Here is a 22,402-nt window from a genome sequence, read left to right as displayed (position 1 = left end):
AAGGAAAACCAGCCAGGAGTTTTTTTTTTTTTATGACGCTTCGGCTGGCCAATTTTTCAACCATAGTATTCTATACATATGTACCAGCCCAGCGAAAGGCGCGAGGCCTGAAGATAGAATCTCTCATAGCGTCTATTGCCAACATAAAGCTACTAGGAGCTTGCCAGATCCTGGGCCTGCTGAACAGGGATAACCTTGAGCACCTGTTTAAACTGGTCCCTCAAGGATTTTGACATATACCAATTACTGTCAGCACAGGCTGAGACACTCAACCTGTCAGGAAAACAATATATGGTTTTCTTTTTCTTTTTTTAATAGGAATTCCAATTCTTTATCCGTTGGATCCCTAAGTATTTGAGCATTGTCTGCCGGACAAGTCAAACTTTTAATCAGAAGATATAGCAGCGTCAATTGCTGGTATCTTCCACCTTTAATACATTTTTTCCTCCTTTTTAGGAGGGAAAAAATGCTTATCTCTGTGATCCCACTCAGAATACATAAACTTTCCCAACAATGAATGGACAGGAAAGGCCTGCACAGCTTTGAGAAGGCTTTAGCGAACCCAAAACAAGAAGTGGACACCACTTCAATACTGGGCCTATTCTGGCACTTCTCTCCTACATGTAAAAATCATCATTTTTTTGCTAGAAAATGACTCAGAACCCCCAAACATTATATATGTTTTTTTTTAGCAGACACCCTAGGGAATAAAATGGCGGTCATTGCAACTTTTTATCTCGCATGGTATTTGCGCAATAATTTTTCAAACGTCTTTTTTTTGGATAAAAAAAACGGTTTCATGAATTAAAAAATAACAAAACAGTAAAGTTAGCCCAATTTTTTTGTATAATGTGAAAGATGATGTTACGCCGAGTAAATAGATACCTATCAGTTCACGCTTTAAAATTGTGCACACTCATGCAATGGCGCCAAACTTCAGTACTTCCATAGGCGATGCTTTGAAAATTTTTACAGGTTACCAGTTTAGAGTTACAGAGGAGGTTTAGTGCTAGAACTGTTGGATACGCTCTAACGCACGCGATGATACCTCACATGTGTGGTTTGAACGGCGTTTACATATGTGGGCGGGACTTGCATATGCGTTCTCTTCTGAGCGCAAGCTACCGGAAACAGGGGCGTTTTAAATTTTTTTTTTTTTTTATTATTTTATTTTTACACTTTTTTTTACATTTTTTTTAATCACTTTTATTTCAATTACAAGGAATGTAAACATCCCTTGTAATAGTAATCTATTGTGACAGGTCCTCTTTATGGAGAGATGTGGGGTCAGTAAGACCCCACATCTCTCCTCCAGGTTGGAAAGCATGAGATCGAGAAAAAAAATTCACCGATCTCATGCTGACAACCGCGATCGTGGCTTTGTTTACATCCAGGAACCCGGGCGTGACGTCATAACGTCGTGCCCAGACCTCCTACGGTCATAGAGATGACTGGTGACCATCTGGTCACCGGAAATCTCTATCGTCGTCATCTGGCGCAGGCCGATTCTTTCTCCGGTCCCCCGATGACACGGGAGAGCCCAGAGAAGCACCGGATGGCGGCGGGAGGGGGGCGTCCCCTCCTGTTGCCTATTAGAAAGATCAAGCGGCAGAACTGCCGCTGTGATGGTTCTGATTGTGCACAGAATCGCCGGCTGGAAAGAATGATATCTGAATGATGCCTGTAGCTACAGGCATCATTCAGATATCCCCGCACAAAGTCAAGCACGTCATTTGACTATGTGCGGTATTGAAGTGGTTAAGGGTAGCATAAAATGTAAGGAATTGCACCCACAATGTGAAGCTGATCCTTCCGCATATGACCCCTCAGAAGTGGAGTCATCAGCCTGTTCACAGTCCCCTGAGAGAAAACATCTTCTTCTGCCCCCCAGATCCTCAGTTTGAGGGTCCTTGGGTAATGGAATAGAACATGTCGCATTTTATCCCAATCTGGGATGCGATTAAAGCCACTAACCTTTTTCCCATGCTATCATGGCTGAGGAAAAAACCTTTTTAGAAATATAGGCAGGGGCTGCAGTGTTGTAAACAGTTGCAAACATTCCATGGCCCCTGAAGGCTCACTCTGACCAGCCACCCCCTCTCAGGGGAGGATGCCATTGTAGAGATGAGTTTTTTCAGCGCTTGAGGGAGATCCCTTTAGCCCTGTTTTGGGGTGTTTCTACCTCCCCTTCTGACCATAGCCCAATGCATAAATGCAGAGGTACTACCAAAAGAATCGCATCCACTGCTTTGAGCAATAGTCCAGCTACTGCTGCTGCTATTAACGCTCAGCCTGATGCGAATAGTAAATGTGTCAACAGGAATGCCGGTGTCACCAAACCTCTTACATGCCCCTCTTTGCTCTTGTGTCCCTCTGACAACTTGCAGCATCAAAAATTGAGTTTTTAAACAATCCTGCGCCGGATGTTGGAGGACGCCAACACCGCCCTAAGCCCCGCCCCCCTCTCTCTTTCAAAAGAGAGTTTTCCCGCGTGAGTGCGGGCCTCCGATCCGATGGGATCGGCTTGTGTGTGAGGGAGGGATGGCGAGGAGGAGACCTAGACAAGAAGCCGTTCAGGGGCGGTAGAAAAACAGAGCGGCATGCTGATCTTTTTTAGCTTTCTCCTTGCCAGGCAGATGGGGAGAGCTTTGTCCAGGCGGGGGCTGTCTGGTGGAAGAAACCCCCCCCCCAAAATTACCGGAGGTCTGCCTGCTAGCCAGAGGAAAAAGCCTAATGCTTCCTGACACAGCGTGATCTCTGAGGAAAGCAGGAGAAGGTACGTGCTCTATACAGCCCCCAGTGGTGACTCTTAGGCATGACAACATTTACTTTTTTTTTTTTTTTAAAGGAGACATTTCATAAGAAAATTTAAAATTCTTTAGAAAAACTCCACTCCACAGGGTTTTCTGTGGTAAAACCAACAGACCCAATCTTCACCCTTCACTGTGGGTTCCGTTAACAAACCTTCAGGAACCGGGGACCCTCAGGGAACCCACACTCCTGGACCCGTAATAGCACCCTGCCAGTAAAACTTTATGGCTGAAAATACCAAAGCACTGGATCCCTGGGTCCAGCTCTCTAAAAAGAGAAGTGTTACAGGCAAAACATTGTATCTTTGGACACGAGGCCCGGGTACCATCCAATTCAGCCTAAAAGACACTTTGAATGGATCTGGCTGCATAGCTAGCCCCAGCAAGGATTGCACCAGTGGAGCTCAGCACAACACATCTTTACTCCTGACCAACACCTTAGACACTGGTGAAAAAACAGAGGTACTCCCACCAGTGGGAGGGGTTATATAGGGAGGCAACTTCCTGTTTAGGGTGTGCCAGTGTCCATCACCTGAAGGTGGCCTATAACCCACATAGTGATTACTATGACTGTGTCCCGTGATATATAATTAAAGAAAGGTAATTTTTCTCCTTCACTGATGTGCGCTGATGAGGCAGCACTGATAGGTTGCATGGATGGGCACTGATGAAGTGACACTGATGACGCTGCACTGATGGGCACTGATAAGGAGGCACTGATGGGCAGTACTGGTGGGCACTAATGGGCACAGATTGATAGCACTGGTGGGCACAAATTGACAACACTGGTGAGCACTGTTGGGACTGCACTGATTATCAGTGTATGTGTTCCTTTTACACAAGCTGGTTATCAGCTCTCTTCTCCTCTCCTCATGCTATCAGCATGAGGAAAGGAGTGCCGATAACCGGCTTCTGTTTACATTCGTGATTAGCTGTGACTGGACACAGCTGATCATGTGGTAAAGAGCCGCTGATTGGAAGCACACACATTTGCACAGACATTTTTCAATATAGATGCTTTGTTTTTATACTTGAGGCCCCATGCGGCTAGAGCCTGCTTGCTCAGCGGGGGGAATCTGTTTGCTGATTCCTACTGAGCAGGTGGATGGATGGTCCATGTCCACTCTGCTTATGCAGAGCGAACACAGACACAGCCCACTCTCCTCTATAGGGGGTCAGATGTAAACGCTAGATGGAAGGGGAACAGATCATCATCTGTCTGTTGTTAGTGGATAGGATTGGATGTCAGTGGGTGTAAATGGACACGTCTGTTTACATCCGCTGCTCCATAGAGGGGAATGGAGGGTCTAAACTGGTCCGTCTGAAAAACTGACCAATAGGTCAACTCATTTAAAGAGGGCCTAAAGTATAACTAAAAGCAAACTTTTTTAGGTTTGGACAAAGTAGAGAGCGATTAAAACCCCCTCTATTTCTCCTGTTTACCCTTTTCACTGTTAGTGAAAGTAAGGCCCCATGTACGGGACGCTGTTAAACGTACGTTCAGAGGCAGTTGGGCGCTTTTTATAACTGCCCCTGAACTCATTCAAAGTTATCCTATGTGACCATGTACACAGTCTCATTAATTGTGTGTTTTTATGCATATGTGTTTAACAGCGTTTCTTTGGAAGCAAAAAAATGGGTTCAGATGCCGAAGATTTCCATGTATCAGATGTATCAGATGCCATTGCTAAACGCGTTTTTGTTTATAAGCGTTTTTAAAGGCACCCTATATTTTAGACCTGAAAAGACAAAAATATGATGTAAAACAATGAAAAAACATAAAAAAATATAGTTAAAAATGTTTTAATTACTTGCGATGATTCATAGACCATATATAGTAGGTACGTACATGTTTACAAAATATCCTGCCGACATTCGCTGCACCATCAAAGGACGGGTCCAATAGCGACAAACTCTAACTCTGGACCTCTCACGCAATTTTCTACGTCGTTCTAGCCTCATCAAGAGCAATGTCAGGAGCATTTCCTCACATATGCTCATTATGGGATCCATTGCAAAAAAAAGCACAAAAATAGAGGCAAATACAAGTAGACAACTGCTCTCTCTGCTGCTACTCACTCTGGTCAAAATGGCTAAAATAGTTAACTTACAATGTTTTTTGAGCTTAGGGAGGGTCTTAAATGAGGTAATCTTAATAAACACTTCTAGACGCAAACGCGGCTAAACGCGACATGCTAACGCGGCTAAACGTTCAGAGGACTTTGCCTCAGCATCCCGTGTACATGGGGCCTAAAAGAAAATCTAAAATTTTGGGTTGTCACCAGAAAAGTACCATATATACTCGAGTATAAAAGTTGACCCGAGTATAAGTCGAGGCCCTAATTTACCACAAAAAAAAAATGGGAAAAACGTATTGACCCGAGTATGGAGGGTGAGAAATGCAGTAGCTACTGTAAATGGAAAAAGAGGGTCAACAATGCCCATCTTCAGCTGTATACCTCCCTGTGTCCTGTGCATGTGTCCTTTGTATATGTGCATGTGTCATGTGTATATGTGCATGTGTCATGTGTATATGTGCATGTGTCCTTGTGTATGTGTGCATGTGTCCTGTGTATGTGTCCTGTGTATGTGTGTATGTGTCCTGTGTATGTGTGTATGTGTCCTGTGTATGTGTGCATCCTACCTGTGTCCTGTGCATGCCTCCGTGTGCCGCTCTGCATCCCCTGATCAGCGTGTGCTATTACTATTCGGCAGCCATTCACTGTTCAAAAGCCGCGCCTCCTCCTCGTCTGTGATAGGCAGAAAACTCCATTTTCCAGCAGTCAGCCTATCACGCGGACATTCTCTCATCCTCATACCATGGACGAGGATGAGAAAATGTCCGTGATAGGCTGCTGGGAAATTGAGTTTTCTGCCTATCACAGACGAGGAGGAGGCGCGGCTTTTGAACAGTGAGAGGCTGCCGAATGGTATGTAGCACACGCTGGCCGCCGTCTGCCTGCATGACACACTGATCATGTAGACAGACGGCGGTGACTCCAGTATAAGTCGAGGGGGGGCACTTTCAGCCCAAAAAAGAGGGCTGAAAATCTCGACTTATACTCGAGTATATACAGTAATATAGGGGAAATCTTACAATGGAGACACTAGTTCTGGTGACCTGGAGGACCCCAAGGGATTCCCTTAAACACTCCAATACGGGCGCTTTCACCCCCTTCCTGCCCAGGCCAATTTTCAGCTTTCAGCGCTGTCACACTTTGAATAAGTTCATATGGAATTTTTATCATTTTTTTGAGACAGATAGAACTTTCTTTTGGTGGTATTTATTCACCACTGGGTTTTTTTTCTTTGCTAAACAACTGAAAAAAGACCAAAAATGTTGACCCCCCCCCAAAAAAACAACCTTTTTCTTAATTTCTGTTATAACATTTTGCTTCTTCACTGATGGGCGGTGATGAGGAGGCAATGATATGCTGCAGTGATGGGCACTGATAATCAGTGCCTTGATTATCAGTGTAAATGTGTGTTGTCACAGGCCTGGCAGTTTTTGGCTTTCCTTTCCTCACACAGTGACAGGCAAATAACTGGCATTTAATTACATGGGATTAGCTATGATTGGACACAGCTGATCACACAGTAGGGGGCCACTTTGATTGGCCCCTTTACCTCGATCTGTGATCAGCTATGTCCGAAGTACACAGCAATCACAGAGCTTGCTCTCCCAGAACTGGACGACCATGCTGTAGCCATCTTTTGGCTGCAGCGTGGTTAATTTGCAGGGATTGCCTACTTCCTGTTTTGGCAATGAGACAGGAAGTGGAATGAAATCTCTCCAATGGGACACATATAGCAAAAAAATTGACCCTCCCTTACTCTATCCAAAGTTAAAAAAAAGTTATGTCTTTAGTTCTACTTTAATTTCCAAAAATCTTTCTATCTTGCCTTATGCCTTGTTCCTGCCGTAAAGTAATACTAAAGCTTTGTTTTTTTTTTCTAAAATAACAAACATGTTATACTTACCTGCTCTATGCAGTGGTTTTGCACGGATTCTCCTCTTCTCGGGTCCCACGCCGGCGCTCCTGGCCCCTCCCTTCTGCCGGGTGCCCCCACAGCAAGCTGTGGGGGCACCCAAGCAGGCGTGCTCCCAAGCCGTGGCTCTGTGTGTTCATTCACACATGGAGCCATGGCTTGACCCCACCCCCCATTTACTGATTGGCTCACTGGCTGTGATTGACAGCAGCAGGAACCAATGGCTACTGCCAAAAGCCATTCAGGAATGCGAGTTCCCGGAGAGACAAGGCTCTCGTGGACATCGCTGAATTGAAAGGGGGCTCAGCTAAGTATTAGGGAGCGCTGCACACAGAAGGTTTTTTACCTTCATGCATAGAATGCATGAAGGTAAAAAAACCTTGTGCCTTTACAACCACATTAACCATTTCTTTAATATTTTTCTACTGGAAATTGCCTTCCTCATTTAACCACACAGTCTTCGCATTAATAATTTATTTGAAGCCATCAGCCCTGTCCAGCTAGTTGATTTCTTAATTTTTCATTCAATCTATCTAAATGACGAACTGCTTTTAAATTGGCAGACTAGATTTCAACTTAAAGCAATATTAAACCCAAAAGCAAACATTTATTATATTGCAGCTTACCAATTCTTAGATGTGATGGCTGCAGATGTAGCAGTTAAAGGGTGGGGACAAACCATTTAACAGTTACACGCGCATATATTGTACGTTACCTCTAGATGTGTTTAAAGGGGTAATCCAGCCACAGGAGTGGCATTCTGCACTCCTGTGACCCGTTTTATGTTACAAAGCCAGTTCAGGCTGGGGCAAGATCACGACCATATGGTTGGGACCCGCCCACATGCCTGTACTGGCACCTGGCTCAGCCTCTCAGCGAGTGGCTGCAAGCCTGAGCTGGCCACTCCCACCCCCTCCACAGCCCAGCGTTCCAGTGAGCGAGGAGGGGGCAGAGCGGAGAGCTGGTGATTGAGGCCAGTTTCACATATATGCGACTTGGATGTGGGTTTCCCGCATCCAATTCGCATGACAGGCAAGTGTGACTGGCTCTCAATGGAGCCTGTTCACATATGTCCGGGGTGGCCGTGGTCTGCATTAAGAAAAGGGTCCTGTGCATCTTTGGGTCCAATTCAGGTGCAAATTCGGACCTGATTCGCACCTGAACCGGTGAACAGACACACACCGGACCCCAGGAACGAAACCACAGCCGCACATATGTGAACCCGGCCTCACAGTCACCAGCTCTCTGCTCAGGAAGCTGTGAGAACCGAGTGATCGGCGGTGTTTGATCGCTCGGTTCTCAGTGTTAGAGGCGCCGGGGGACCGATGCTGCACCCACCTAGGTATGTATAAATCTGCAAAAAAAACTGATTCCCAAGCTTCTCTTTAAAGGATTTTAATGGCCAGAATAAATATTTTGGCCAATAGAATGCATTAATGCCAAACGCAAATTTCGAAGGCAGGTTGGCACGGCTGCGCAAACCGCCATAGGTGTCCGCCGGCCACCTGCGATCGCTCCACAGAGAGCCAGAATGGGGATCTGTCAATGTAAACAAACAGATCCCTGTTTTGTCATGGGAGGAGAGAGAGATTGTCTGCTCCTAGTGATCAGGAACAGCGATCTCTCTCCTTTTCCAGTCAATCCCATCCCCCCACAGTTAGAACACACACAGAGGGAACACATTTAACCCCTTGATCATCCCCTAGTGTTAATCCCTTCCCTGCCAGTGACATTTACATAATAATCAGTGCATTTTTATAGCACTAATCGCTGTATAAGTGTCAGTGGTCCCAAAAAATTGTGAAAAACGTCCAATCTGTTCGCCATAATGTCGCAGTCCTGCTAAAAATTGCTGATCACCGCCATTACTAGTAGAAAAAAAAAAAAAATAGAATAAAAATGCCATAAATCTATTCCTTATTTTGTAGACGCTATAACCTTTGCGCAAAGCAATCAATATACGCTTATTGCAATTTTTTTTACCAAAAATATGTAGAATACATATCAGCCTAAACTAATGAAAATTTTTATTTTTTTGGGATATTTATTATAGCAAAAAGTAAACAAATTTTTTTTTTCAAAATTGAAGGTCTTTTTTTGTTTATAGTGCAAAAAATAAAAACTGCGGAGGTGATCAAATACCACCAAAAGAAAGCTCTATTTGTGGGAAAAAAAGGACGTCAATTTTGTTTAGGTACAACGTCGCACGACCGCGCAACTGTCAGTAAAGTGAGGCAGTGCCATATTGCAAAAAATGGCCTAGTCATTGAAGGGGTAAATCCTTCCGGGGGAGAAAAAAAAAAAAACAAAAAAAAATCCTGTGTGCATGAGACCTTACAATTATATGTTAAAATCGCTACACTTGTCAATTTTTTCTGCTTTCAAACACATCAACCTCAGGGGCAACATGTTCACTTGCTGTTTGATGGATCCCACCCACTTTCAAACGCCATTGTATGAGATCATCAACGTTAGCTGTCATAATATTATGGCTGATTAGTGTACTAAACACACAGCTAAAGAGACTCTTTACTAGTATCATACAGTCAGACGTCTTGTGACGCTACCCAAGCATCCCCCATATCCTGTTCTTCACATGACGGGACGTCAACGACCCTCTACAGAGGACAGCGTATCATGTCATGCTAGCATGCCGCCAACAGAGGCCAGCGCGTCTCCTCACTTTACATTGGAAGCGGCGCACAGCACACCACGTGACCGGCCCAGCCATGTGCAGTCCTGTGTGGCGCTCTGTCACATGACTTGTGTCAGCTGACCCAGCATGGCTGAGCCTAGACTTTCCTGATCTCAACTGAGCCTGTGTTCTGAGGAGGACAGCATGGAGGTAAGTGTCTACATTGTGCAGGCTCTCCCAGTATTGGAGGCGTCATTGTTCAGGCTGCTCTATATCCTCATACCTGGGTGTCCCCAGTGGGAGCTCACACATTGCTGTGTTATGTTGTTGTATGTTAATGAGGTATGTGTCATCTCTATGTATATATGTGTGAGATTCCTTGTGAATACTCATAGGGTGTCATAATAGCAGCCATGTTTGCTTATTGTACACAGTGCTGGATGTTGTGCCCTCAGGAGGCTCACTCACCCCGAAAGCTTTGGACTGCCTTGGTCACGGCCATCCCAGAGCACAGACGAGGTAAAAGCCTTATTTTGTGTTGTGACAGTTCACTGCAAAAAAAAAAAGTAGACAAGCAGGATTTAATCGCAGCAATAAATAAAAAAATGTGGTGTGTGGGTTTTTTGTTTTGTTTTGTTTTTTTACATTTATTTTTATAAGATACGGAAAAAAAACCACACAGCATCGCCAGCTCATGTCAATGCATACACTCCCCTTGCTGATTCTTATAGCTGACTAATGCCCCATACACACAATCTGAAAATCGGAGGACAGATCATCTGTGGGTTTTTTTAATTTTATTTTTTGCATGCTAGTCGTATATCGAACATGAAGAGCTTACTAGAGTTTACGAAAGTTCTCGTACGACAGAATAAAAAATCGGAAGTGATGTAATGGGTTGTGGTGTATTTGTATTGTATTTTCAGACAACTGTACTGATTAAACGAAAATTGTACGATCTGGTATCATACGAGAATAATTTTTCGCACTTGTCTGATCGGATAATATCGGATGAACTGTCGCGAACGGCTCTCGAAAGTGGTATCTTTCGTACGATTTTTGGATTGTGTGTATGGGCCATTAGCCTAGGTTCAAATTGGTCGCCGTGTCAAATCGCATGCCAGATCTGTGGCTATTGCCGGCAATAGCACCGTCCGATTAGCCATTTTCCCTCCCCGAGGTTATGTGACTCGTTAGTGTTACAAGGTCTCAGGTGTGTAAATTTGGAGTTATCGCTCTCACTCTCATACTGGTCACTGGAAGTTCAACATGGCATCTCCCATGGCAAAGAACTCCCTGAGGATCTGAAAAAAAAAATTTTTGCTCTACATTAGGGATGAGCTCCGGTGTGTTCGTACACCCCACATGCAGAGCCCGCCAGGAAGTCGGCACTGCGGAGCGCTAATCACAGACAGTGAGACATTGTCCCGATGCGCGGCTGCAGAGATCAGGAAATGTCTTACCGCCTGTGATTAGCACTCTGCAGTGCCGACTTCCTGGCGGGCTCTGCACATGGGAGTTAATCCTTACTCTACATAAAGATGGCCTAGGCTATAAGAAGATTGCCAAGACCCTGAAATTCAGCTGCAACACGATGGCCAAAACCATACAGCGGTTTAACAGGACAGGTTCCACTCGGAACAGACCTCACCATGGTCGACCAAAGAAGTTGAGTGCACGTGTTCAGCATCATATCCAGAGGTTGTCTTTGGGAAATAGACATATGAGTGCTGCCAGCATTGCTGCAGAGGTTGAAGGGGTGGAGGGTCAGCCTGTCAGTGCTCAGACCATACGCCGCACACTGCATCAAATTGCTCTGCATGTCTGTCATCCTAGAAGGAAGCCTCTTCTAAAGATGAAGCACAAGAAAGCCCGCAAACCGTTTGCTGAAGATAAGCAGCCTAAGGACATGGATTACTGGAACCATGTCCTGTGGTCTGATGAGACCAAGATACACTTATTTGGTTCAGATGTCAGGCGTGTGTGGCGGCAACCAGGTGAGGAGTACAAAGATAAGTGTGTCTTGCCTACAGTCAAGCATAGTGGTAGTGTCGTAGTCTGGGGCTGCATTATTGCTGCCGGCACTGGGGAGCTACAGTTCATTGAGGGAACTATTGTATGCCAACATGTACTTAACGACCCCAAACACACCTCCGAGACGACCACTGCCTTGCTAAAGAAGCTGAGGGTAAAAGTGATGGGCTGGCCAAGCATGTCTCCAGACCTAAACCCTATTGAACATCCGTGGGGCATCCTCAAATGAAAGGTGGAGGAGTGCAAGGTCTCTAATAAGGATGAGCTCCGGCATGTTCGCATGGCGCACGTGCCGAGCCTGCCAGGAAGTCGTCACGGCGCAGCGCTAATCACAGGCAGTGAGACATTTCCCGATCTCTGCAGCCGCACATCGGGAAATGTCTCGCTGCTTGTGGTTAGTGCTGCGCCCTGCCGACTTCCTGGCGGGCTCTGCACGTGCAGCATGCGAACACGCCGGAGCTCATCCTTAGTCTCTAACATCCACCGGCTCCGTGATGTGGTCATGGAGGAGTGGAAGAGGACTCCAGTGGCAACCTGTGAAGCTCTGGTGAACTCCATGCCCAAGAGGGTTAAGGCTAGAGGTCGACCGATATATCAGCCGATTGTGCTGATAAAAAAGGCCGATTATAACTTCAGCACAACTTGCAAATGACTTCTGTAATAGAAGTCAATGCAAGTTGCCTGAAGTCTTCTGTGAAGGGACTTCTCTCCTTCTCTGGGCAGCCTGCCAAATCTGATAAAAAGAACCTGAAGAGATACAATGTTTACAAATGGACTGAATTCTGTGTGTAGAAGTTCTCAGTTTAACCATTTAAATACTAAATCTTTTCTGACACTTGTTGCTTACAAGTAAAAATCCTGTATTTTCTGCTAGAAAATCACTTCAAACCCCCAAACATATATATATATATATAATATTTTTAGCAGAGACCCTAGGGAATAAAATAGCGGTAAAGTTAGCCCATTTTTTTCGTCCAAAAGTTTTGATTACCTGTTTTTGTGTATTTAATATTTAAGATAGTTATTTATTTATTTTTTTCATCTAAATTATACATACAAGTGAACTGATTTGGAGGTTTGTTTTGTTTAATAAATGTTTAAATGTAAAAAAATTTCTGTATCACTTATTACTTAAGGTTGCTTCCACACTGGAACGGGCATGCGTTGACTGTAAAACACTGCTAGTTTTAGCGGCGCTTTATCGTCATTTTAGCGGCGCCATTCGGCTGCTAGCGGGGCGCTTATAACCCAGCTAGCGGCCGAGGAAGGGGTTAAATGCGCCACTGCCAAAACGCTTTGCAGGCGCTTCGGCAGCGGTGCGCATTTATTTCAATGGGCAGGAGTGGTGGAGCAGCGGTATTCACCGCTCCAAAGATGCTGCTTGCAGGACTTTTTTTTTTTTTTTTTAACATCCTGCCAGCGCATCGCCTCATTGTGAAAGCACTCAGTGTGCTGCTTTCAGTGTGAAAGGCTTTCACACTGAGACTGCAGGGGAGGTGTTTTGCAGGCACTTTACAGGCACTATTTTTAGCCCAAAAGTGCCTGAATAACGCCCCATTGTGAAAGGGGTCTAACTGTTAGATTTTCTGAGAAGGGAAAAAAAAATAAAAAATCAGCCTAACATATCGGCCCAAAAAATCGGCATCATATATCCATTGCGATTTCTAAATATTGGCATCGGCCAGAGAAAAACCCATATCGGTCGACCTCTAGTTAAGGCAGTGCTGGAAAATGGTGGCCACGCAAAATATGGACACTTTGGGCCCAATTTGGACATTTTCACTTAGGGGTGTACTCATTTTTGTTGCCAGTGGTTTAGACATTCATGGCTGTGTTTTGCGTTTATTTTGAGGGGACAGCAAATGTCTATACATTTATTGCTGTATTTTTCTCCCTCAAATGTGGTGGTACCCTTTTAAGAATGTGCTTTGCATTTATATACCCACTACAGTATATTAAAGTGTACGTGGATTTGTTGGCAACTGTGTGCAGACATTGAGCTGCTAGGGCGCTGTTAATTACTATCAATGTGTCTTGTCATCTTGTGATCCCAGCTTATATTAGGAGGAGTTCAGTGAGAAAGCATGGTCCTGCAGATAAGAGACAGCTTTCACTCTTTGTCCTGTTTTCTGCAGTTTAGCAGTTTTTTTAGGACACAGAGGTTCCTCATTTAAGGCCTGATGTGTAATGCGTGTTTTTTTTTTTTTTTTTTTTTTTTTTTTTCCCTGAAGATAAACTTGACAAGAGCCAATTCAGTGACCAATCCAATGTCCAACCAAACTGTGTTACAGTGCAATTGAAGAAAGGAATTCTTTTGCTACTTTTACCTACTTGCATTTTTGAAGCCCAGTGGAATGAGTAGTACTTAGAGGTGCTTCAGCCTGGGGAAAAAAAAAATTAGTCAGCAGCTACAAACACTGTAGCTGCTGACTTTTAATATATGGACATTTACCTGTCCAGGGAATCCACGATGTCAGCGCCCTGGCCAATCTTTGGATTGGCTGTTGGGTGCTGCCGCTGCCATCTCACCTAAGGGAAACCGGCAGTGAATCCTTTCGGCTTTACAGACAGTTCCCTACCGTGCATGCGCGAAGCATTCTGCGCTTTCTAATTGGCCCAGAGATGAAGGGGGGGCTGAACTTCCAAGGGACGGTGCCGTCTCCCGGAAGTGGGGCTACAGTGTTATACTTGCCTGCTCTGTGTAATGGTTTTGCTGCTGCTCCTCCCTCCCTGCTGAGTGCCCCCACAGAAAGCAGCTTGCTATGGGGGCACCAGAGCCGAGCTGCTGCTCTGCGTCCATGTAGACATGGAGCCATGGTGAGGCCCCGCCCCCTCTTTCTCCTCATTTGGCTCACTGACTTTTACAGCAGCCGTAGCCAATGAGGAGAGAGAGTGATGGGCAGCTGAGCCTCTTGTGCAACATTGCTGGATCAAGATGGGGCTCAGGAAAGTTTTGGGGGGGAGGGGGCTGCTGCATTAACATAAAAAAAACTTCTGACTTTAGAGCCACTTTAATGTACTTTTAAGTAGAACTAAAGGCAAAACGTCTTCCCCCTTCTTCCTTTTTTTTTTTTTTTTTTTTTTTTTTTTAGTTTGTATAGGGTGGAGAGGGATTAGAACCCTTGTCCGTTTTTATTGCAGTCTGTACACCTGCTAGGGAGCTTCACCCTCTCTATTTGTCCTGCTTACCATTATCATTGAAAGTAAAAGAAAATTCAAAATTTTGGGTCATTCCGAGAATAGTAATAGAGGGGGAATCTTCCAATGGGGACACTAGTTTTGGTGACCTGGGGGGGGGGGTGTCCCTTAATTTACAGGGATTTCCTCTCGCTTTCTGTTTGGCTGTGGGGACAGAAAGTGAGGGGAAATCTCTGAAATGTGACACAGATGGGGGGGGGGGGGGAGAATCTGATATGGGTTAAAACCCTCTCTTACTCTATCAAAAACAAAAAACATAACTTTTGTCTATAGTTCTACTTTAATGCATGATGAAGATTTTAAAGCATAATGAAGGAAGCCCTTTATCTTTTATAGCAAGTTATAACAAAAACAAATGGCAGAAATGAACAAAGTGCACATCAGTGCAAATTTAAAAAATGTATGTTGCGCATGCTTAAAGTGACCCTGTACTTTATTTTAAAGTTTAAGTTTGTCATAAATCAAATAACATTTGTGTCTCCTTCAGCTGGTGAAAAAATATAGTGGGAGAGATGAACCAGTAGAGAAGAATACTTAAAGGCTAAGTTCACCCCTTCTTTTTTTTTTTTTTTTTCTAAATTCCAGCTCCCCTATGCAGCAATATAGCATTCATGTACTTTTTTGGCAAAAATATCGAAGCTTTCCATAAAATCTACAGACACGTACCTTACTGTCCCCCATCCATGATTCCAAACATATCTATTGCTTCTGTCTTACGTCCTTACAGACTTTAGGTCATGACACAGGAAGGAGTTGACCAGCTGTCCTCATTAGCACACACCTTGCATCATCCACCCATTCCCAGCTGCATGTTTTTTAAATGAAATTCAATCAATCAGTGATCACCCTTCTCACTAAATACACAATCAGATTGCATAGTGTATGGCCATCTTTATACAAGTACATAGGCGGGAGTGGACAGAAACACTCAGCTGTCAAGTTCCGTTCACATCTCTGCATAGCGGGAACTCGCATTCCCACGTGTTGTTTTTTTTTTAAATTTTTTTTCTTGCGAGGTGGGGAGGTGTCTTGGAGCATTTTCACTCATCACACACGCTTCAAAACGCACAGTAAAAAAACACGCAACCCATAAAACGACAACATGTCCTATAAGCCACATATAGCACAGCCCATTTAAATCAGCAGGCTGCCCTATGCGTGTCACAGGAAAAATGAGACACAAAAACGTTCGCTCCCACTATGCTAGTTGTGAATGGGGCCTGAAAGTGAAATTGGTGTGATAACACAAGAACAATGAGGCTCCATTGACTTCTGTGTGTTTCCTTGCATTTCAGAAATGTGCTGCACCAAAAATCGCAATGAAAAATGCATCAAGCTCCGCTCTAAAAAAAAAAGTTCTGAACCTTCTTTGGGGCGATTGCTGTGTGTAGGGCAGCCCTTTCAGGTGGGTGGGCTGCCCTATGTATGATGAGTGAAAATGCTCCAAAACACCTCCCCACCTCGCAAAAAAAAAAACGTGGGAATGCGAGTTCCCGCTAAGCAGAGATGTGAATGGGGTTTGACAGCTGAATGTTTCTGTCCACTCCCTTCTATCTACTTTTATATAGATGGCCATACACTATGCAATCTGATTGTGTATTTAGTGAGAAGGGTGATCACTGATTGCATTTCATTTAAAAAACGTGCAGCTGAGAATGGGTGGGTGATGCAAGGTGTGTGCTAATGAGGTCAGCTGGTCAACTCCTTCCTGTGTCATGACCTACAGTCTGTAAGAATGTAAGACAGAAGCAATAGATACGTTTGGAATCATTGATGTAGGACAGTAAGGTACGTGTCTGTAGGTTTTATGGAAAGCTTTGATATTTTTGCAAAAAAAAGTACATGAATGCTATATTGGTGCATAGGGAAGCTGGACTTTAGAAAAAAAAAGGTGAACTTAGCCTTTAACCCTTGGTCTTGCTTTCTTCCTCTTCACCAGTTCCAATTGTGAAAACTGATTTCTTGAAGCGTCTCTTTTTTGACAGTCGCTGTCCCTCTCACTGACATGTCCAGTGCAGGATTAATGGCAATTGCTGGTCTAGCAATGCATGTGATGTAGGAGTGCAGCTCACATTCCATTGCCAGAGAGGAGTGGAGTAAGGCAAGTTTTCCTCTTTATTAGGAAACTTGCCTCTCCACAAGAGGAAGAAACGTGCACCTCAAGGGTTGCTTGTTTTTCAACTTTTTCTCCCCGATCCACAAGGATAGTTATTTTGGGTTTTTCTTTTCTCGCAGGTTTTTGTCCTTCGGGGCAATTTCCATAAGCGGTACTGGCCCTTTAAGTTGGCAGGGTTGGTTGCTTAGTCTATTTAGCTATAAGGGGGCTCCTCCAATCGTTTGGGTGGGTGGGGGTAGTTACAGGCATGGCAGAAGTTTGACGGGGAATTAGCGGACAAATGGGTCCATTGTATGGGTGTTCATGGTTATAATTTCGTATTCTGAGATTTTCCCCTTCACATTTGATGCTTCAAATTTTCTATAAGTCCGCGCAAAAAATTATTACTGTTCAAGCTTCGATCACCTTCTACTCGGAGGGGATCACACCAAGGGGACAAGTTGGTTGGACTTCATATGTCTGAGTTCTTCAGGAGTTGAGGTTTTGTGTGGAGTTTGTGCATACAGTAAGGGCTTTGTTTCAACCGGGAGGCTTTCTGACATTAGTGTATAATAAGGATGCATGCCTACATGTCCTGTTCTTCCCTCCTTTCTGGTGGTGTTTGCCGTTGTAGTAAAAAACTGGCATTTTCAGTTGTGGCCCTTGCAATTAGCCTGTCCCTGACACCCAGGGTATTCACAAAGATTCTGGGTCTCTTGAAGGTTAAGACAGTATCGACCTTGGGGGACTCCGCTCAGGAAGTAATCGCTTAATTGTCTGTCATGGTACGCACTCTTGGGAAGTGGGCTTGATGCTCCATCTCTAGAACTTGTCTTGGTGCCGACTCATCATCTGGAGTGCCTGAGCTGTTCATGGACACAGTCTAGTAGGGGCAGGTGTCCTTCCTCTAGAATAACGTGAGGCTTTGAGATATCCCTCAATTAATTTCTGTATGCGGTGATTGGCAAAGAATAGTCTCCTCTTTCACAGTGGTTCTCTTTGCTCAGTACTTTTTCAGAACTTTGCAATAGAATTTCCAATTAGCCTGGGGCAGGAGGACTCAGTCATGGGTGGCTGATGTTGCTATATCCCAACATGTTAAAGTCCTTAGACTGATGGATGGAATGTTCTGGCATCAGACGCCAGCTTTACAGGTCTGAGGTGCAGTTCTGTGTCACTGGTCAGTTCAGGGGACCAGATCTTTGAAGAATGTTATTATCCATTGGTGTTCTGGAACTATGGGTGGTTCACCTGGTTCTAATTAGTTGAATCAGTTGTGGGGCCTTCCGGCGGGAGTCCAGTCGAACAATGCCACGGTTGTGACATGCTCATTCATTGGGAGTTTCAGGTGCAATGCAGCCTAGAAAAAAATTAAATTTTACTCTGTCCTGGACAGAACCCCACTCAGTCCACAGTTCTCTCTGAGTAGATTGCACGTGGACTTTCTTGGCACAGGAAATTGTCACTGGGGGAGTGGTCTCGTCACCTGGGAAGGAGCAGGGCACTCTGCCAATAGTAAGGCACTCCAGAGGTGGATAGTGAGCATCCAGGGACTATGCAAAGCTGGACAGGTTCGTTTGCAGGATTGTGGGTCCTCAGGCATTTGCAATAATAAACCATGTAGGAGCGCATACATCACTAAACTATCCATAATGGAAAGTAGTTGATCTAGCTATGCATTAAATAACTATAGGTGGCAATTAAAGAGACATCATTCTAATCCAGTAAAGGTCACTTTAATTATAATAGGTGATAAAGGGCTTACATTCCATGCAGTGTGCTGCCATGACAGGTGCCTAAACAGATGGCAGCATGAAGTTGACTCAGATCTAAGTCCTGTGCCACGGCCAACACTGTGCTCTAGTGTCCACAAAAGGATGGAAGGCTGTACACACATACCAGTGTACGCCGGAGTCCTGGAAATGACTTGACTCAGTCACCTGGAGATCAGGCTCCGCACACGGAAGTGACATCACAGGAACTAGGGGGAAAAGCCGTGTAGGACTCCACTAAAGCTGGCCATACAATTTTCTTATTCAATTTGCTTTTAGATTTACCCTTAACCATGTAGTACAAGGGCCTGCCTGATTGCACACAAATTGAAAGTGTTTAGATTTTACCTCATATTATGAGGTTTTGGTAAATCTAAAGGAAAACTATAAAAGAAAATTGTATAATGTATGGCCAGCCTAAGATGGCCACAACAGCATAACATACTGGAAAGTGGAGGTAATATGCTGGTTGCTTTGACATGTTTTTGGGTCTGCCCTTTCAGGTCATTTGATGGGGACCAGCAAGGAAGTTTACAAAGTGTTTGTTACCCCAGCATTTCATATTCCTGATATATGCCTGTTGTACTATGTACTCAGTGTGCTGCTGCTTCTCCCCCCCCCTGCTTTACTATTAAAAACTGACCACACTAAGTAGGAGATCTCATCATGGTTAGCTCTCTAGCAGTGCTGGGAACTCAGCCTGCTTTCCTTCAATGATCAGACTCGTCCTGACGCGCCCCCCTCCCCTGCATGTCCATTCACTGGAAAGCTCAGTGTGCTGCTGCTTCCCCCCCCCCCCCCCCCCCAGCTTTTATGCAGCTGAGAACAGCGGGAATGTGATCACTCATAAAAAGGGGGGAAAAAAGGTAGTGTGTGTGTGTGTGGGGTGTGGTTTTTTTTTTTTTTTTTTTTTTATATCTATGCATAAGTATTTTGCCTTTTTGTTGAAATTTTAAACTGAATGGGCTGTTTTACAAGGTGATTGTTTACAGTCAATTTAAGAGCTGCCTACACATTCTTATAAAAGTAAAATGTAGCGCATAGATTGTGCAAAAAGTCTTCAATCAAGAAAACAACTGAAAAAAACAAATGTCCACAGATGGTAAACATAACAGTGGTAAAACTTATAAGTCTCTCAATAGAGGTGAGTAAAATCCTGTGCGTGAATAGAGAACAAATAACATGGAATGTCCCACTGAAAACAATACGTGGATGTGAGACGGCAGATGTTATAACACGGGTAATTCATCAGATCATCACCAGGCTGTATCTCACAACTGTATGCGACTTAATGAAGATGGTGTGTAAGAAACTCTTACCAGATACAATGGACTCCCTTGTCAGCGACAGGGAGTCACTCGAGCAGGTTGCCTCTCAGGGCCTGTAAACGGACATCACAGCTCTGCGAACCTTCGGGGTCAAACTCTGCGTGGATCTCCCGGGGCCGCCAGGTGGGTCCTCCCAAAGGATGGCCAAGGTGCGGATCAGAGGGAACGGTGCGTCACGTAAAAAAATGAAGTGAAGGCTGGTTGAATCTCTCAGTAGATATGTGGAGAAAAAATAAACAGGCTCCACATAGTGTAGATGAGCAAAGTGGGATTTTTTATTGCTAAAAAAGCCAGGTAACAATAAAATGTGATCACAGGGTATAAAAACAAAGATGGGCAACAAGGAGGATACCCCAGTAGACGATCCATTGATCGAAACGCGTCGGGCGCTTCCAGCATCCTCCTTGTTGCCCATCTTTGTTTTTATACCCTGTGATCACATTTTATTGTTACCTGGCTTTTTTAGCAATAAAAAATCCCACTTTGCTCATCTACACTATGTGGAGCCTGTTTATTTTTTCTCCACATATCTACTGAGAGATTCAACCAGCCTTCACTTCATTTTTTTACGTGACGCACCGTTCCCTCTGATCCGCACCTTGGCCATCCTTTGGGAGGACCCACCTGGCGGCCCCGGGAGATCCACGCAGAGTTTGACCCAGAAGGTTCGCAGAGCTGTGATGTCCGTTTACAGGCCCTGAGAGGCAACCTGCTCGAGTGACTCCCTGTCGCTGACAAGGGAGTCCATTGTATCTGGTAAGAGTTTCTTACACACCATCTTCATTAAGTCGCATACAGTTGTGAGATACAGCCTGGTGATGATCTGATGAATTACCCGTGTTATAACATCTGCCGTCTCACATCCACGTATTGTTTTCAGTGGGACATTCCATGTTATTTGTTCTCTATTCACGCACAGGATTTTACTCACCTCTATTGAGAGACTTATAAGTTTTACCACTGTTATGTTTACCATCTGTGGACATTTGTTTTTTTCAGTTGTTTTCTTGATTGAAGACTTTTTGCACAATCTATGCGCTACATTTTACTTTTATATGATTCTTTGGTTATTGTCACCTTGTATGTAGCTGCTCCGCACCATATATTTTTTTAATTTAGCGCAGTGTATACTTCTATTATGTTTGCCTACACATTCTTAACTCATTGTGTGCTCCACTACACCATAACACAATGATAAAAAACATTTAACCACTTGCCGACCGATGCATGCCGACACACGTCGGCACAATGGCAGTGGTGGGCAAATGGGCGTACCTGTACGTCCCCTTTATTTGGCGGGGCTAGTGGGCGCATGCCACGTACAGCGTGACCGTGCCCTCGGGTCACAAGCAGGAAATGATGTTTCTGGGGGGAGTTCTGTACACATTCTGTGTACAGAACTCCTCCAGGTAGCCATATTGCATTAAAAATAGTAAAAAAAAAATTGCAAAATAGTAAAAATCACATTTAATAAATGACAAATCATAAATCAATGGGTGAATGAAAAATGTGCAAACAACCTTAATATCCACATGAGGTATAATAAGTTGAAAGACACTTTTAGTCAATGATATTAATGATCTAAAAGGAGTGCAAAATACAAAAATTGTACACAATAGTGATGTGTGAAATTAAACGATCTTAATGATCTAAGAAAATGCACAGATTGTCCAGAATAGTGATATGTGAAGTAAACGATCTTAATGGTGACATGATCCATCCTCCATCACCAAACACACTGTGAATCCACCCCACGGCTGTAGAGACTGCTTACCAGCTCCTGGTGACCCCTTGTTATAGGGGGGGTTGATATAAGCCTGTGGCTTAACACCCAGCTGTGGCCTTTATCCATGTCTCAGTGCTGCTCCACACTTCCGGTTTCACTCGTCAGGTAGGAATGAAGTTTGGTACAAAAAAGAGAACAAGGGGCTCCACATAGTAAAAAAAATCCTGGATTAAGGAATACTTTGAATGGCAAATGATGTTTCCGTGGTGAAAATAGGTAAACTGTGTGCGTTCGAGTGGAAGAAAGCTCACTTCTTGCAAGGCGATAAAACCTTACACCTAATTTCACTGCGTTACCCCTATTTCATTGCATTTTCAGAAAATTACAGCGGCTGCAGATTGAAAAGGAAAGCTAATTTTTAATAACGTTCAATTACAATATGACTTGCGTCGCAATTGTATATGCTATATTATTTTTTTTCTTAATATGCTCCCCCCCCCCATTTACCCCTTCATCCCTGCCAGTGACATTTATACAGTAATCAGTGCATTTTTATAGCACTGATCACTATAAATGTGGTCCTAAAATAGTGTCAAAACTGTCCGATATGTCTTCCGCAATGTCAAAGTCATGATAAAAAATCGCGGATCGCCGCCATTACTATAAATTTGAAAAAAAAATAAATGCCATAAATCTATCCCCTATTTTGTAGGCGCTATAACTTTTGCGCAAACCAATCAATATACGCTTATTGCATTTTTTTCTTTAGCAAAAATATGTAGAAGACTACATATCAGCCTAAACTAAGGAAAAA

At 44.1% G+C, this 22,402-nt stretch overlaps 1 protein-coding gene across 1 annotated transcript in view; it reads left to right on the top strand.

Moving 5' to 3' along the window:
* Positions 1-9,511: 9,511 nt before the first annotated feature.
* Positions 9,512-22,402, top strand: part of WDR81 (WD repeat domain 81) — a 95,046-nt gene continuing 82,155 nt past the window's right edge. The window contains exon 1 of the mRNA XM_073616624.1: positions 9,512-9,645. The gene's annotated coding sequence lies outside the window, so the exon portion shown is untranslated. The remainder of the gene's footprint in view (positions 9,646-22,402) is intronic.

This window comes from Aquarana catesbeiana, linkage group LG02 (assembly GCF_042186555.1).
Source record: "Aquarana catesbeiana isolate 2022-GZ linkage group LG02, ASM4218655v1, whole genome shotgun sequence".
NCBI lineage: Eukaryota > Metazoa > Chordata > Amphibia > Anura > Ranidae > Aquarana > Aquarana catesbeiana.
The sequence above is the reverse complement of the archived record's forward strand: the minus strand, read 5'-3'. Positions and strand labels throughout refer to the sequence as shown.